The sequence below is a fragment of the Saccopteryx bilineata genome, chromosome 2, assembly GCF_036850765.1.
Source record: "Saccopteryx bilineata isolate mSacBil1 chromosome 2, mSacBil1_pri_phased_curated, whole genome shotgun sequence".
NCBI classification, from domain to species: Eukaryota; Metazoa; Chordata; class Mammalia; order Chiroptera; family Emballonuridae; genus Saccopteryx; species Saccopteryx bilineata.
The window spans coordinates 220,718,161-220,733,474 of record NC_089491.1 but is presented as its reverse complement, the minus strand read 5'-3'; the positions used below and the strand labels follow the sequence as shown (position 1 = coordinate 220,733,474).

Sequence of the window (15,314 nt, the reverse complement as noted above, 5' to 3'; positions counted from 1 at the left end):
GCTGCTCTGCTGCTGAACCCCCTGCCTTCCCCGACAGAAGGAGGCACTGCATAGGGAGTAGGAGAGAGAGTGGGAGTTTAGGGCCACGCATCGCAGACCCCACAGTCTCCACCTGAGTCTGCGCTCTCTGTGCTTCTGACTCTCCCTAAGCTCTGGCCGTAGAAGAGTGGATGGGGTGAGTCATTTATCCTGCCCCCCCCCACCTTTCCTTGTCCAGAGCAACATCTGTCTGTCTTTAACATGTGGAAGTCCCTGTGGCTGGTGTCTGTCCTTCCTTAACCCTGAACTAAACTGTCAATGTAAGAAACATCCAAATCTGTAGAGAAATTTTTGTAAGAGTTTGAGCCAAACGGATGACATAAGCCAGGGAGCGAGATCTCAAAGGCTCTGGAGAAGAACACCTTGCCACTTGTTCTATACTTTTGAAATCGAGAGAGCTTCCATGAGGGTGGGGGAGAGCAGCACAGAGATTGGAGCACAGGATAGTTACCAAGAGTATGTGCTCTCTTGAGGACTGATACTCTCCTCGAGGAGCGTTCCTTGGTCTTTCAAAGGCGTGTTAGCCTTGATGCAACAGAGCAATGTACCGAGCTCACAACCTTTCACTAAAGAGGTTACAGGCCTGGGCAGGACTTTATGATTGACTGAGAGATTGATGATCCTGAGAGATTACTCTCCACAGAACCCCTTCTTTTGCCCATAAAAGAAAAAGCAGGGACCTGGTGAGTAAGACGTCTTGTCTGTGTATCTTACAGCTATTTCCTGGGCCTTTCCCTCGACATTGCAGTCTATCAGGCTGTTTGAGCAGAGTGATTTCTGAGTCTGTAGTGTCTCTCCGGTCAGTGTGGTCAAAAGCTTTTGTCTGCCACAAATGTCACATGACTAACTGAAATGACAGGCAGATGGTCCAGTGTCAATGCTGCTGCCCAGAGAGGCCAAACTGTGAGCCGCTGATTGTTAAACACGTGTGAACTTACGCACTTGTAGATAGTGACCAGGTGACAAGGTGATGCAGAACATCTTGTTAACTCCTTTTTTAAAAAATATAGATTGCATGTTGGCATGATGATATTTTGGCTCTATTGAGTTAAATATAATACATGGTGAAAAATCAGTTTTACCCTTTCAGGTTTTTTTTGTTTTTGTTTTTGTTTTTTTAGGTGAGAGGAAGGGAGATAGTGAGGCAGACTCCTGCATGCATCCCAACTGGGATCCACTCAGCAACACCACCTGGGGCTGATGCTTGAGTACTGAGGTATTTTTAATGCTTGCGGCTGACACACTCAGACCAACCGAACTATCCTCAGTGCCTGGGGCCATGCTCAAACCAAACAAAACACTGGCTGCAGGAGGGGAAAGGAAGAGAATGGGGGGAAAGAGGGTGGGGAGAGAAGCAGATGATCACTTCTCCCATGTGCCCTGACCAGGAATGGAACCCAGGACATCCATACAACAGGCCGATGCTCTATCCACTGAGCCACTGGCCAGCTCCCCCCTTTCACTTTTTTAATGTGGCTACTAGAGCACTGAGCTTACATACTTTATTTCTGGTGGCCAGCCTGCTCCAGTGTCATTTACAAACTTTTGCCTGGGACAGATGCCTGCTTATGACGTGCCCTGGCTCTGCTTCCCAGTGGTTGTGAAATCTGGAGAATTTTTTTTTTTAATTTAATAGAGTGATATTGGTTAATAGGATTAGAATTCTTAAGTGACGTGTTCATCTAGAGCAGTGGTCCCCAACCCCCGGGCCACGGACCAGTATCAGTCCGTGGGCCATTTGGTACTGGTCTGCAGAGAAAGAATAAATAACTTACATTATTTCCGTTTTATTTATATTTAAGTCTGAACAATGTTTTATTTTTAAAAAATGACCAGATTCCCTCTGTTACATTCATCTAAGATTCACTCTTGATGCTTGTCTCGGTCACGTGATACATTTATCCGTCCCACCCTAAAGGCCGGTCTGTGAAAATATTTTCTGACATTACACCGGTCTGTGGCACAAAAAAGGTTGGGGACCACTGAGCTAGAGGGAAGGTGGCTGTTTTCCTGCCTTTGTTGGCTGAACAAGCTGCTTCTCTTGGGATTAAACACACAGTGGCAGGAGGAAGCGGTTCTGAATACATTCAGGTCTGTGTGGAGGGGTTGGAGGTACAATTTTGTTTGGGTGCCTGAGGGTGGGCTCTGGTGTTGGGCTCTGAGAACAGGCCTGTGCACAGAGACCACACATGCATGATAATAAACTTGAACTGGCAGGTTCCTAAGTGTGATGGGTTTTATGATACAAAATAAGCAGCTGACATTTAAGAGAGAGGAGTTCTCTGTGGTCTTGCTAGTGGTTTAAATTTCTGTCGGATTGGTGTGGGGGTTGTTGTGCAAGGTGAGACCTAGGTCCCTGCCCAGCAGTCCTGTATGATGTCAGAGTGGACTGGTAATGGCCAGGCCTGGAGTCCAGGGGGCTTGGCACAGGCCTCATCTCAGGCACAAGTGGCAAGAAATGGAAAGATTTCCTTGGGAATTAAGTTGTATGCCTGGCTCTCACCAGGTGGACCTGCTGGTGAGAGAATACTCCTCTGTGGTGGAGCCAGCAGTGTTGCTGGACCCTCCTGGTGTTAGGACAGTGAGAATTGGGATCAGGGGCAAAGACTCACTCTAGTAATGACTCAACATTTGATAGACATCCATCCATCTGTCCATTTCACAGTTAGATATTTGGTAACTGTTACTGCCAGGACCTATGGTAGGAACGGTGTGCAGAAAACCATAAAATGTAGGTCTGTCCTTGTCTGTCAAGGAGCCGGTGTGGTGATGCCTGAGTGTTCATGAAAGCACACTGTCCAGCCAGGGCATTTGAAAAGCCACAGCATGGGGGAATCTTAGAACCTATGTCCAGGCCCTGGCTGGTGGCTCAGTGGATAGAGTATTGTCCTGGCATATGGACATCCCAGATTTGATTCCCAGTCAGGGCACACAAGAGAAGCGACCCTCTGCTTCTCCCCCTCCCCTCTCCCCCTTCTCTTCCTCTTCCTCTCCTGTAGCCAGTGGCTTGATTGGTTTGATCATGGCCTGAGTGCTGAGGATAGCTCGGTTGGTCCTAGCGTGTCAGCCTCAGGTGCTAAAAATAGCTCGGTACTTGAGCATCGGCCCAAGATGGGGTTTCCGGGTAGATCCCGGTTGGGGCACATGCAGGAGTCTGCCTCGCTATCTCCCCTTCTCTCATCTAAAATAAAATAATAAAATAAAATAAAAAGAACCTGTGTCCAGTGGTCACAGGCAGCAGAGCCAGACATGGGGGATGGGAGTGCTGGAGCCAGCTCTGCTATGGTCAGCACATGCCTGCACTGGGACCCTGTTGGTAGAGGCAAGAGGTGGGAGCCTGGACAGTGTAGCCTCTGGCCACTGTGGCTGTTGTCACCATCATTGTTCACCTGCATTGACTGCTTTCTTTGTTCCAGCTTCTTAGAGAGCAGACAGAATCTGCAGCTACCTGGGACTCAGGAAAGAGTCCTAAACAAAACACCCCTTTATTTTTTCATTCTGACAGTTGTCCCTTCCCTCATGTGACTTGACAACCAGCTCCTTGTATTTACAAACATTTTCAGAGAACTGAACCTGATATAAATGGGATGACCACTTCTGCTTCCAATTTTGTACTATTTCCAGCCTCTGTATTATTTAATTCAGTTATGCAGCTGCAGAGACAGTGACTGTGTAGCGAGTCTGGGGCCAGGCACAGTGATTCTGAACTTGGCGCTGAGGTGAGCTGGAGTGTGATCTCATGGAGGCAGTGGGGTTATGCAGGTAACCCTGGGGGTCCCTGGGGGTCCAGGGAGCCATGTCAGGGAGTCTCCACTGTCCATAGAGAGTGCTTGGGACCTGTGGTGAAGATGGCTTGGTGAGTGCCCAAACACTCAACTAAGACAGATAATGTGGGGAAGACACACTTTCCCCCAAGGAAACCAAGCAACAGAGTGTCTGAGCTGAAAAACAAGGCAACTACCTCTTGGGCCAGAAATAGAACTGAAGTGCTGAGCAGTGGGGAGGGCCACGGCTGGGGCTGTGGAGGTGCCACTTGGCCCCACATGTGGAGACAGCAGGTCCCAGGTGTTCTGATAGAAGGGACACGCACGCCAGCTCATGCTGGAACCAGGAGCTGGCGTGGGGGCGTTCTGCCAAAGTGGGAGGGAAGGATGGAAATACAATGGCTGTTGGCCTGTGTCATGTCTGCAGTCTTCTGGGAAGCTGGGGGCGGAGAAGGTGACAAGCACATAGCCTCTTGATGTTGCAAAATGAGCTGGTCTCAGTCTGAGCTGCAGTATCCCCAACGTGGCAATCCAGCAAGACCCTAGGCACTGTCTTGTCCCTGGTCTGGACTGAAGGCCTCAGGTGGCCAAGTGGAGGTAGCAGCACATGACAAGAGAGAAAATTCAGCAAAACTGCACCAAACTGTCAATCAAGGTCAGGGTCACACGAAGACAACACACAAAGTCTGCGTCAGAATAGGGTTTTCTTCAGGTGAAACTTGTTTTGTGATGTCTTTTGGAAGGACGCTAGAAAGCAAACCTTGTTTAGAGTGCTCAGCGGGCCAAGTGGGCCTGAGTACCTGTGAAAGGAGACGGGACACTGAGGGTCAATAGCAATCGTGAGCTAGGGGCTACTAACAACACCCCTTCCCTGTCTGGTTTGGAACTAGAGGAGAAAGAAATGTCAGCTTTTCACCGATCTTTTGAAGAATGTGGCTTAAAAGTCCAGCAACATGGGCTTCCTGATCTAATCCCCAGAATTGGATGGGTGTGCCCACCAGGAACAGTGACTGCAGCCCACCCTGAGGGTGGGACCGCCCAGGGATCTTCTGGCAGGAGGGTCACAGGATGGGTGCTCTACAGGCTGGGAGGTCTGGAAAGGAGGGGCTGATAGACTACGCAGTGCTCCGTGGACAGTGGGTGAGCTGCAGCCCCTCAGAGATGACTGGAGGGCCAGGTGAAATCTCCTCCCAGTGGTCAGAAAATGCAAGTTCAACCACATGAGGTCATGACCTATGCCTCAGACCAGCAAACAGCATGGTCATGGGGCCTGAGTAGGAGCTGGAGGGCTTGGAGTCAAGCCCAGACATGTCTGTTGGGTGAAGTCAGCTGTACGCGGGCTGTTTGTGGTGGTTGGAGACTCGTCATTGACAACTTTTGAACACAGATGGGTGGGAAGGTGGGCAAGAGGAGCCAGCTCCATGGGGGTGTTTTCCACACAAAGAGCCCACAAGATGGCACAAGAGGGGGCTGCTGTGGTCAAGTGTCAGGTGAGACTGCCAGTGTTGCTGACATGTGACTCTCAAGTCTGTTTGTTCACAGCTGGTCAGATCAGGTCAACAAGATTTTTGGGGACAGTTTTTGTTGATCCAGGCACATGGTGTGCATAAGGATTAGGCTATGGGTGCTGCTGGGCTTGGCAGACCCCAGGGCTACCCAACCACTGCAGGTTGCCCCTCAGAATGCCTGGCAGCCCGCAGCTGGTGCCTGCTGTGCCTTGAGAATGGTACACTGTCTTCTTCCTAAAGTAGCCCATACTCTCTGCCCTTTCTCCAACCAGGAGAACAAACTGGCCCCTTCTCATTTTCCTCTCCACTTCCATTTCCTGTTCTAGTCCCCATGTCACTCAGTCTGCTGGCACCCACGTAGGTAAAAGCAGCAGGACTTTATGCAAAAAGCAGGTCTGCATTCTGCTCCCAGCCCCACCACTGGTCAGCTTGGGCTGCACTTTCTTCCCTTTCCAGAAAAATGGGAGGTGCACATGCCATGCCCGCTGGGAAGTGAGAGCCTTCTGGGTGGTGGGCAGCTTCTCCAGCACAGCGTTTTGTCTACAGCTCAGGGTCCTGAGCTGGGGCTGCTGGAGCAGGAAGGGCCATAGGTGCTCACTGCTCACAGGGTGACAGGGTACCAAATGGGAACCCCTGAGAGGCCCTGTCCTGCAGCCAGGACCTGGGGGAGCTCTTAGTCCCCTCCTCTCCACTGTCACAGCATTGTCTCTGCCGCCTCCATGGGGGAGGGGCCAGAAACCAGCACAGCTTGTCAGACTGGGAAACTCCCAGACTGGTGGTCTGCCCCTGGAGGCCTAAGGGGCTCTTCCATTTTCACGCTTTTTTGAAGATTAAAAAAAAAAAAAAATGTATTCCTTATTTTCCAAGAAAAAATCCATTAGCTTTCTTAACGTGGGTCTTCTGAGCACAGAACCTCAGCTGTCTGAGCTGCAGAAGTTAGCACGGGGTTCAGCTGCTCATGGATAGTAAGGCAGCCTGAGGAAAGCCCTCCCGTTGTTGGGCATTTGATGTGCTCATGAGGGACTCAGTGTAACCTTGTTGGCAGGTACGCCATGCAAACCACAACATGCTGGCACAAATTTACCTTTCAGGAAGTCTGTGGGCATAAGTTGGGGTTTGTACTAACTCTGTAATTAAAGATGTAACAAGGATTGTATATCACTTCCATGATTTAGGAGGCTTTTCTTCTCTTCCTTTTCTATTTTTTCTTGCTAGTTCTGTTTATTGCTTGGGAGGAAATTTGTCTAAGTAAAACTATTTTAAATTATATTACCTTTTTAAACTTTTTATTTTGAAGTCTAAAGAAATTTTTTATCAGTAAAACCAGCTGCAGGCTGTCTCCCAGGTGTGGAGGCTGACAAGGCAAAGGGCCAAGCTGGCAACCAGGCATCTGAAAAGCCTCTGTGCGTTGAGTCCTTTTGGTAAATTGCCATTTTGTAAATTTGCATTGCAGAAAACATTTCTATTAGAGAATTTTTCTACACACTGACTGAGGGAAGGTGGGGAGGCCTTGTTCTTCAGGTCGCACTTCAAAGCCCCTAGTTTCACACTGTTGTCCTCAAAAGCCAGGTGTGACACATGCTGGTGCACCCAGCTGGGAGCCGAGGGGGGAGGTTGGAAAGATCTGGGCTGAGCCCAACCCCAGCCGGTTTGACAACACCACAGGGCTCAGCTTTCAGTTCTTTAAGGTTGGAGGAGAGCGGGCTGAGTGGCGCTGGGAGCCGGCCCCAGGCTGGAGGTGGCAGTGTGGACCGAAGACTGAGGCCAGGGCAAGGAGCCTGACGACCTGGGAGAGCAGGGGGACGGCCATCCCTTGGCCCTCCAGGTAACGTCACTGTGGAACCTGCAAAGCTGTGGTTCCACTTGTTGACCACAGTTTATGTTTCTCTTTACTTTTCTGTCTCAGCCTTTAAAAAATTAGTTTGCTTCCTCTCAGGAAAAGATCAGTGTGTCAGTTGGCGAGGTTTAGGTCAGTAACATAACACTGGCCACCCAAGCGCTGGTCCCCACTGCACCGTGCCTCAGCGATGGAGGCTGAGCGCTGGCTGCCCAGGCATCACGGGCTGATCTCTTGGGACCTCACACACCATCCAAATTCTTGAGGCTAAAAAATGGGATGGGTGACCATGAGGCAGGTTTACCGATGGAAACCAGCCAGAAGCTTCTCCTGTTCCCAGAAAGAGCTTGCACTGCCTGGGCAGTAACTCACATGGTATCCTGCACATGCTCACGTCCCAAGGTGAAGGGTGGTGACCTCACTGTTACTCATGGAGCTGGTAGGAGACGAGCAGGCAGGCAGGACCTGGGGCCGTGTGCTGGGGCAGCATGGCAGGGCTGGGAGCCCGGAGGCTGCTCCACTGCTGTGCAGTCACCCGGCTCCCGACATGGAAACGAGGGGAGCCAACACTACATGAGCACAAAGCCCAGTGAGGCTAGCGCAGAAGTGGATTCCAGCCTGACTTAGGCAAGTGCCCAAATGGTGGGGCTGCCGCAGGCCACTCGCCACTAGATCCTCACTGAGGAGTCCGTGGGGATGACCCAGAGTTGCATTGTTGCACCACAGGCTGGGCACTTAATGATCTAAATGTTCTTTACAGGAGAATGGTAATGTGCTTTTTAATACATTCCTACAGTGAAATACTCTGCATACAGTTTTGCAAGAATGACAGGAAGCAGTGATGCTGACAATAACAGCACCGAGCCCTGGACCAGTTCCTGGTCTTGTGCTTTACACAACTCACTTCTTTAACCCTCGTAACTTGGAGATGTTGGAACCATATCCCCACTCTACAGAGGAGGACATAGAGACTCTTTTCTCCAGGTCACACAGCTCGGTGGCAGAGAGGTTAGGATTTGAACCCAGGTGGTATGCCCCTGTTCTTTACTACCACATGCAGAAAGGAGATGGGCTGTGTTGACCCAGAAGACTGTCAGAGTGTCTCGGTCTATTCAGGCTGTTATAACAGAATGCCATAGACTAGATGACTCAAAAACAAACAAACAAACAAACATTGGTTTCTCATAGTTCTTGAGGCTGAAAGTCCAAGATCATGGCACAGGTGTCTGGAGAGATCTGTTTCCTGGTTCAGATGGGGCCCTCTTGCTGTGTCTTCACAGAAAGGCATAGAAGGGCAAGGGAGCTCTCTGGGAGCTCTTTTATGAGGATACTAATCCATTCACAGGGGCTCCACCCTCATGACCTACTCACCTCCCAGAGGCCCCACCTCCAGTACCACCATTTGGAGCATGTGGTTTTGATATATAAATTTGGTAGTGGTTGTGGGGCACAAACACTCAGTCCATAGCACAGAGCATTGCATGAGAAAATCAAGTTATAGTCACACAATGTCACCACACGTGTCAGCATCTGAAACTCCCTGTATCAGGAACAGACACCAGACTCTGCCGCAGCCTGGGAGTGGGGATGGCGGAGGTTTCTCTTTTGACCATGTACTTCTGCATGGTTTGAAATTTTGACAGCGCCTGACCTGTGGTGGCGCAGTGGGATAAAGCGTCGACCTGGAAATGCTGAGGTCGCCGGTTCGAAACCCTGGGCTTGCCTGGTCAAGGCACATATGGGAGTTGATGCTTCCAGCTCCTCCCCCCCTTCTCTCTCTCTGTCTCTCCTCTCTCTCTCTCCCTCTCCTCTCTAAAAAAACAAAAAAAAAGAAATTTTGACAGCAAGAATGTATTTCTACTAACTCACAAAATCTCATTATTTACAAAACCTTTTTAAAAACACAGTGCTCAAAAGTTGGGTTGATTTTGCTAAAAACGTTTCATTTGGGTATTGAGCGGGCAGCTGGTCCACACCAGGCAATGAGTGACCGCAGAGTCTCAGCCCCCGTTTGGGACAGAGAGCCTCTGCGGTGTCCCCTCACCGCTCCCATCCAGTTAGACCTGATTTTAGAAGGTAGCAGAAGAAAGCTCCTTCTTTTTTTTTTTTTTTTTTTTTTTTTACAGAGACAGAGAGTCAGAGAGAGGGATAGATAGGGACAGACAGACAGGAACAGAGAGAGATGAGAAGCATCAATCATCAGTTTTTCGTTGCAACGCCTTAGTTGTTCATTGATTTCTCATATGTGCCCTGACTGCAGGCCTTCAGCAGACCGAGTAACCCCTTGCTCGAGCCAGCGACCTTGGGTCCAAGCTGGTGAGCTTTGCTCAGACCAGATGAGCCCGCGCTCAAGCTGGCAACCTCGGGGTCTTGAACCTGCGTCCTCCGCATCCCAGTCCGACGCTCCATCCACTGCACCACTGCCTGGTCAGGCGAAAGCTCCTTCTTTTTTTTTTTTTTAATTTATTCATTTTAGAAAGGAGAGGGAGAGACAGAGAGAGAGAGAGAGAGAGAGAGAGGAGAGACAGAGAGAGAGAAGGGGGGGAGGAGCAGGAAGCATCAACTCCCATATGTGCCTTGACCAGGCAAGCCCAGGGTTTCGAACCGGTGACCTCAGCATTTCCAGGTCGACACTTTATCCACTGTGCCACCACAGGTCTGGCGAAAGCTCCTTCTTTAATCTCCTGTCTCCCTCCAATGTTGTTCCTTCTCCTTTTGCAAAATGTAACAGGCTCCTCTCTAGCTGTGAGGTTAAACCTTCTGTCTCTCAGCAGAGATGAGTGAATGTCTGTTTCCAGGGCATTTTGGTTGGATTTTGCTCCTGGTCTGTTTGGGACCCAGTTCCTGTTTATGGAAGCTAGAATCCTGATTCTGCCACTTACTCACTCTGTGACTCTGGGCTAGTTGCTTAACCTCTCTGTGTTTCAGTTTCCTCATATGTAAAATGAACCTCATAATTGTACCCACCTCCTAAGGGTGTGGTGAGGAGTGAATGAGCTGACACACCAGAGCTGTCTAGATGCTCAGTGACGGTGGCCAGTGTGCATGTAGGGACACGGGTTACAGACAGCGTCACTCTGCACAGCACTTTGAACTCTAGCTACTGCTAGAATGTCCTGCCTGAAATTCTAGAACCTGGTCTCCCTCTCCCGGGAGCTGAGGCTGGCGGGGTCCTTCCAGGTGGCTACATGTTCGGCAGTTCAAGCCGCTCTCTGTGCACCAGGCAGCCGAGCCAGCTGGGCACGGCCTGCACTTGCAAAGCAACAGGACCACAGAATGGCCACTCAGCGGACCAGGGAGAACAAAGCCTTCTGCAGGTGAAGAAGAGAGGTTTGGGTGGCTTAGGTGGTGTAGACCCGGGCTCAGCACCTGCATAGTAATGGTTGTTCCTCACTGTCTTCTAAGCGCGTCCACATCACAAGACCTGCTCTATGGAAGAAAACGTAGCTGCACCAAACATACTGTTCTGCAGATGCAAACAGGAGCAAATGGAAATAATATCAGGCAGCATACGCGGCAAGCTAGGGACCCTCTGCCCAATCCAGCAGTACTGTCTCGTCCCCCTTGTCCTGACAGAGAAAGAGCCAGTGCCCAAAGGGTGCTAACACTTTTCTGCAGGCAGCCGCCTGTCCTCTGGCCTCAGTGGCCTCGAAGGTCCTTGTCTTTGCCAATTTGTGGCAGCCCGAAGCAAGTCGCCAGCCATATACTCATCGGAGAAATGAGGGGAGGGCTGGGCACATGGTGGGTAGAAAAGCCACGTGGGCTCTCAACTTCTGGGTCTCTCTCTTTCGTCCCTCCTTCCCTCCCTCCCCACGCAGGGTTCCCGCTCCTGGTCCTGCCCAGGGAGGTTGACTGGGTCCAGCACAGCTTCCTCCTCCTCTTTTTATAAGAGGCTACCCCCTAGGATGCAGGGTGCTCTACAGCTAAGAAGATACATTTTATTTCATATGATTAGCTAATTGCTCGCACTGCCATGTGGTCCACCCAGGATTTTATAGCTATTCCCCAGGTTGCTGTGTGTCTCTGTATATCACTTGAATAGATGTAGACTGTTAGGCCAGATAAACAGATGAGCTGTCACAGAGGCTGTTTCCGAATTCTGACTATTAGAAACATTGCGTGAGAAACTTTCATGCCTGCAGCACCATGGCGCTTATGGCTTCCTGTTTTATCTTCCTGCCCAGGAACAGGGAGCCCCAAGCTGCAGAGGGTCCCTTGCTTGCAGTGTCCATGTGCCAATCACTTAGCCTGGAGATGTAATAGACATTTTGATAGTGATTTTGGTTTAAATGGTTTGGAACAAAGCAAGCTGGTTCGTATGAATTTTAATTGATCAAACAGATTTTATATCTGAAACTATATTATGTTTAAAATTTGCTTTCTGGGTAGGAGTATTTTGGGGGGAGGGGTTGGGTTTCAAGCTGGTGGTGCTTACTGGGAGCTGTCAGAGTTGCTAGGAAGGGGGTGTACACACGTGTACCAGCTCCTGCCATGTCCGAGCTGCCTACTGATAGTTCACAATGAGCTCAAGTCTGCAGCGGGAGCTCCTCCTTGCCATACTGCAATTTTGCTTCTTTAGAGACTACCAGGTAGTACTTGCAGGTGCTTCAGTGCTCTGTGCACCTGTCTCCTCACCGTCATCTGCCATTGGACTGTGATTGCCTTCTGAAGACTGCCCACCTGTCCTGACATGCAATGTATTCACATTATCTGACCTTTCTGAGGGCCAGAGAACCCTCTCATGTGTCCTCCGGAAGCTTTGCAGGCTTAGAGTAGAGCCGTCACCTCTTAGGCCACCCTTAACAGGTGAGCCCTCCTAACCTTTGCAGCAGCATCACCCCAGGACACCTGTTGCCATTCACACCTGTGCCTGCTCATCCCAGCGGCCTATATAAACACCACAGAATAACTACAAGCCACATAGACAGAGTCTGGTACACAGTTCCTGACCACACTTCAAAGCACTTGAGAGTTGGCCACTGGTCTTCCTGGGCTCATCCCTTGGGCTGTTTACTTGTGTTTGGTTCGCATAGTAACCTGTGTTCTCCTAGTGTAGTTTGGAAGGACATTATATCAGCTAGTCCCTGCAAGCACCCGCTTTGCTCCTGGAGCTTCTGCTACCATGTCTCATTTGTGCAGTGGGTCAAAGCAAGGAGCCTTTCCACATGGGGCACTTTACTTTTGTTATTTACTTATTTGTTTGTGTTTTTAAAGCTGTGGAAGGGCAGATTGGGTGAGGAGTGGAATACAAAACTACCTGCCTGTAGGTGTGGAAAGTTGCCTCCTGTGGATGCCTCTGTTTTGTGTCCAAGGGGTCCCAGCCAAAGGGGATACAGCCCTCAGTTGTGTCCACCAAACAGCATGGACATGAGCAGGTGGAGAATGCGTCTCTAGGACATGCTCAGACTGCAGAGTGTCCCTCCTGCTTCTTCCTGGGACCAGAGGAGAGAGCTCAAGGGACTCATAACCTTTCCAAAGGCCACTGGGAAGCACCAAGAGCTCCTGTCCCAGCGGTCAGTGGAAACGACGCCCTGGGCATGAGAATAAGGTGTGAGGTGGGACGCTATCTGCAGCAAGGAGCCCAGTGAGACCTCAGGGGCCTGGGGGGGGGGGTTAAGTAAGTGCATTTCTGCAACTTTTCTCCTTCTTGATGGTCCTGCTATGTGTTGCTGGCATCCTGAGGTTCTCCCTGCTTCTAATGCTGAGCTCAGTCTGGATAAACAGGCTGGTAAGATGGTGTGTTCCCAGTGGGCAGATAGCATCTCATTAACCTAATAAATGTGGTAGGGCTGTGTGAGGGGGAGCTGGCACACATATGTTCAGCAAGTGCGGAAAGCCAGGGACATAAAGCAGAGTAATAACTTCCATAGCTTGTTTCCTTCTTGGAAGCCCAGTGCCTTGTCACTGCTGTTCTGTGGGATGAGGCAGAACCCATTTTCTTGAGGCCCAGGATGTCAGAAATAGACACCATGCCTTTGGGGAAACTGCGGGAAAGAAGGTGATTAACTGTGAGTTAATAAGTCTAAGGCATGGAGAAGTGGGGACAAACTCCAGGATGCCCTGGCCCCTGGGGACTGCTGGTGACAGATTAAGCTATGAGTCATTCTGCGGGGGAGGAGGGTCTTGGTTGAACTGGCTGCACTGGGGCCAGTGATACAGTCTGAGGCCAGCATCTGCCAAGCCTGGTTTCTAATCTTGGGTTGGCCAGTTATTTGGTGATCCTGTGCAGCATTTATCTGGAGTTGGTAGTGATACCAAGAGAGCAGGGCTGTTGTGATAATTAAATGAATAGCTTGTGTTTATTACCTGTCACTTAGCATGACCTTGGTATGGCCTACCTGACATCTCACCTGTGTGTCTGGCACAGCCTCCCTGATCTGTCACAGTGTGGCTTGGCATGGCTCATTTGTGTGGTTCTTAGTTTCCATGTTGACTCTGCCCTTGAAGACCTCAGTGTTAACAAGCCCTCGCAGTTAACTCAGAGAGGCAGTCAGCACCCGGTTCTGGGATGTTTCCAGATGAACTCCACCCTGGAAGGCCGGGACCTGGAGGTAAGGCTGGCAGAAAGGAGATCATAGCTTCTGTGTGAGGCCAGGGTTAGGCAGGGGAGCAGGGAGAGCTCTGACCTGCTCACAGCTAGACTGAAGGTGAGCAGAGAGAGCAGATCAGGGAAGGGAGATGGCCATCAGAAGGGGCAGAGGATCTGGCACTCAGGTCCGACAGCAGGTGTGGACAGGGCTGTCTCGTGTCCATACCTGCCCATCCCCTGGAGGCACATAGATGGGTTTGCATGTTTGTTCTGGAAGCTGGAGAGACACACAGCTTGTTGTGCAGCTCCGACAGGTACTGCCATGGGTCCCTGGTGGCCCTGCAGGCCCAGTGGGTGGCCCATAGGCACAGCTTTTTTCTCCCCAGCTCAAGCACCTCCTCCTGCCTGCCCTCTTGTGGTGTTGAGCTTCATGGCTGGCCCCTTGTTTTGAGGTGAGCTTGTGGCACTCCCACAAGCAGATACTGTAGAGGCTGCACCAGGCCGCCTTTGGACCCTGGCTGACTGTGGGGTCCTGCTCTGGACGAGGAGGTGTCCGGGGGATAACAAAGAGAGCTTCTTTTAGAAACTACATAATAATGCAACTGAGTATTTATCATTCATCTGTCCTCATGTCTGATGGTTGCAATAATTATACTAGTTAAGCAGGAATAATTAATTACACCTTGTGTTCTCTCTGTTGTGTAAGAAAGGGAATGTGGGAGTTTCATGTGAAACTTAATGAGTCTGAAGAAAAGCTTTAAGTTTCTAGAATATAACTTTAATGTTGCTGTTCTGAGGAAAGCACCAGGAGATTCTGTCAACTCACTCCTGCTATTCCCTTTTCATATTTAGTATACAAATAAATCAGTAATTATTAGGTCCATGGGAGTAATCTACATATATGATGTTCCTGTGACATTTTCTTGTGTAATACTTTCAAATTGGCTTTGTTCTCTTTAACCTTAAGTAAGAGACTGGAGAATGAAGAAACCAAACAGGAACCCGATGCAGGCGTGGTGTTACACATGTGGGTCCCTCCGAGGAGGATGAGACCGCCCCCTCAACCCTCCACCCATGGTGGGTCCTGAGCATGGGCCAGCCAGCTGGACACGTGCACTCACAACCCTATGGGGAGTCTCCATTTTTCAGCAAAAAAAACTATTGGATGGCGATTTTCACAAAATTCCTATGCCAACCTTTATTTCAAAATAAATAAAACCAAGATTCTAAACATAATAGATTTGGTGTGTTTTACACAAATAATGCAAAGAGCATAGTAAAAAGTGAGAACTATCTCAGCATTTCTTACTGTTAATAGAACCAAAAACAGGTTTGAGGTTTAGTTTCAGATCTGCTCCAGCCTAGAGAGAAATCTTTGGTGTTTCTTTCCACCTTTTCCAGTTGGTCCCCTCCATGGGCATGGTTTGGGAACCATGATGATGTCGTCACAAGAGCTGACCACTTTGGGCATTTACCACACCAGGCATTTTTTTCAGGTGCTTTCCCTGGACAAATCCCCTAACATCACTGCCACCCATTGACATGGGTAGAGTGATTATTCCCACTTTACAGTAACTGAGGCTCAGCTTGGAAGTGGGAGCGGGTGCTAGGATTTCGGTCCAGTCTGTACCCAAGGT

General features: G+C 49.9%; 1 protein-coding gene across 7 annotated transcripts in view; it reads left to right on the top strand.

Moving 5' to 3' along the window:
* Positions 1-15,314, top strand: part of AGPAT3 (1-acylglycerol-3-phosphate O-acyltransferase 3) — an 88,161-nt gene that overhangs the window by 32,683 nt on the left and 40,164 nt on the right. The window contains exon 1 of one of the 7 annotated variants that reach the window (XM_066259263.1): positions 1,235-1,255. The exons of 4 other annotated variants lie outside the window; for them this stretch is intronic. The gene's annotated coding sequence lies outside the window, so the exon portion shown is untranslated. Of the gene's footprint in view, positions 1-1,234; positions 1,256-7,113; positions 7,137-13,574; positions 13,700-15,314 lie in introns of those variants that run through there. 2 more of the 7 variants (XM_066259261.1, XM_066259260.1) reach the window with 2 other exon arrangements.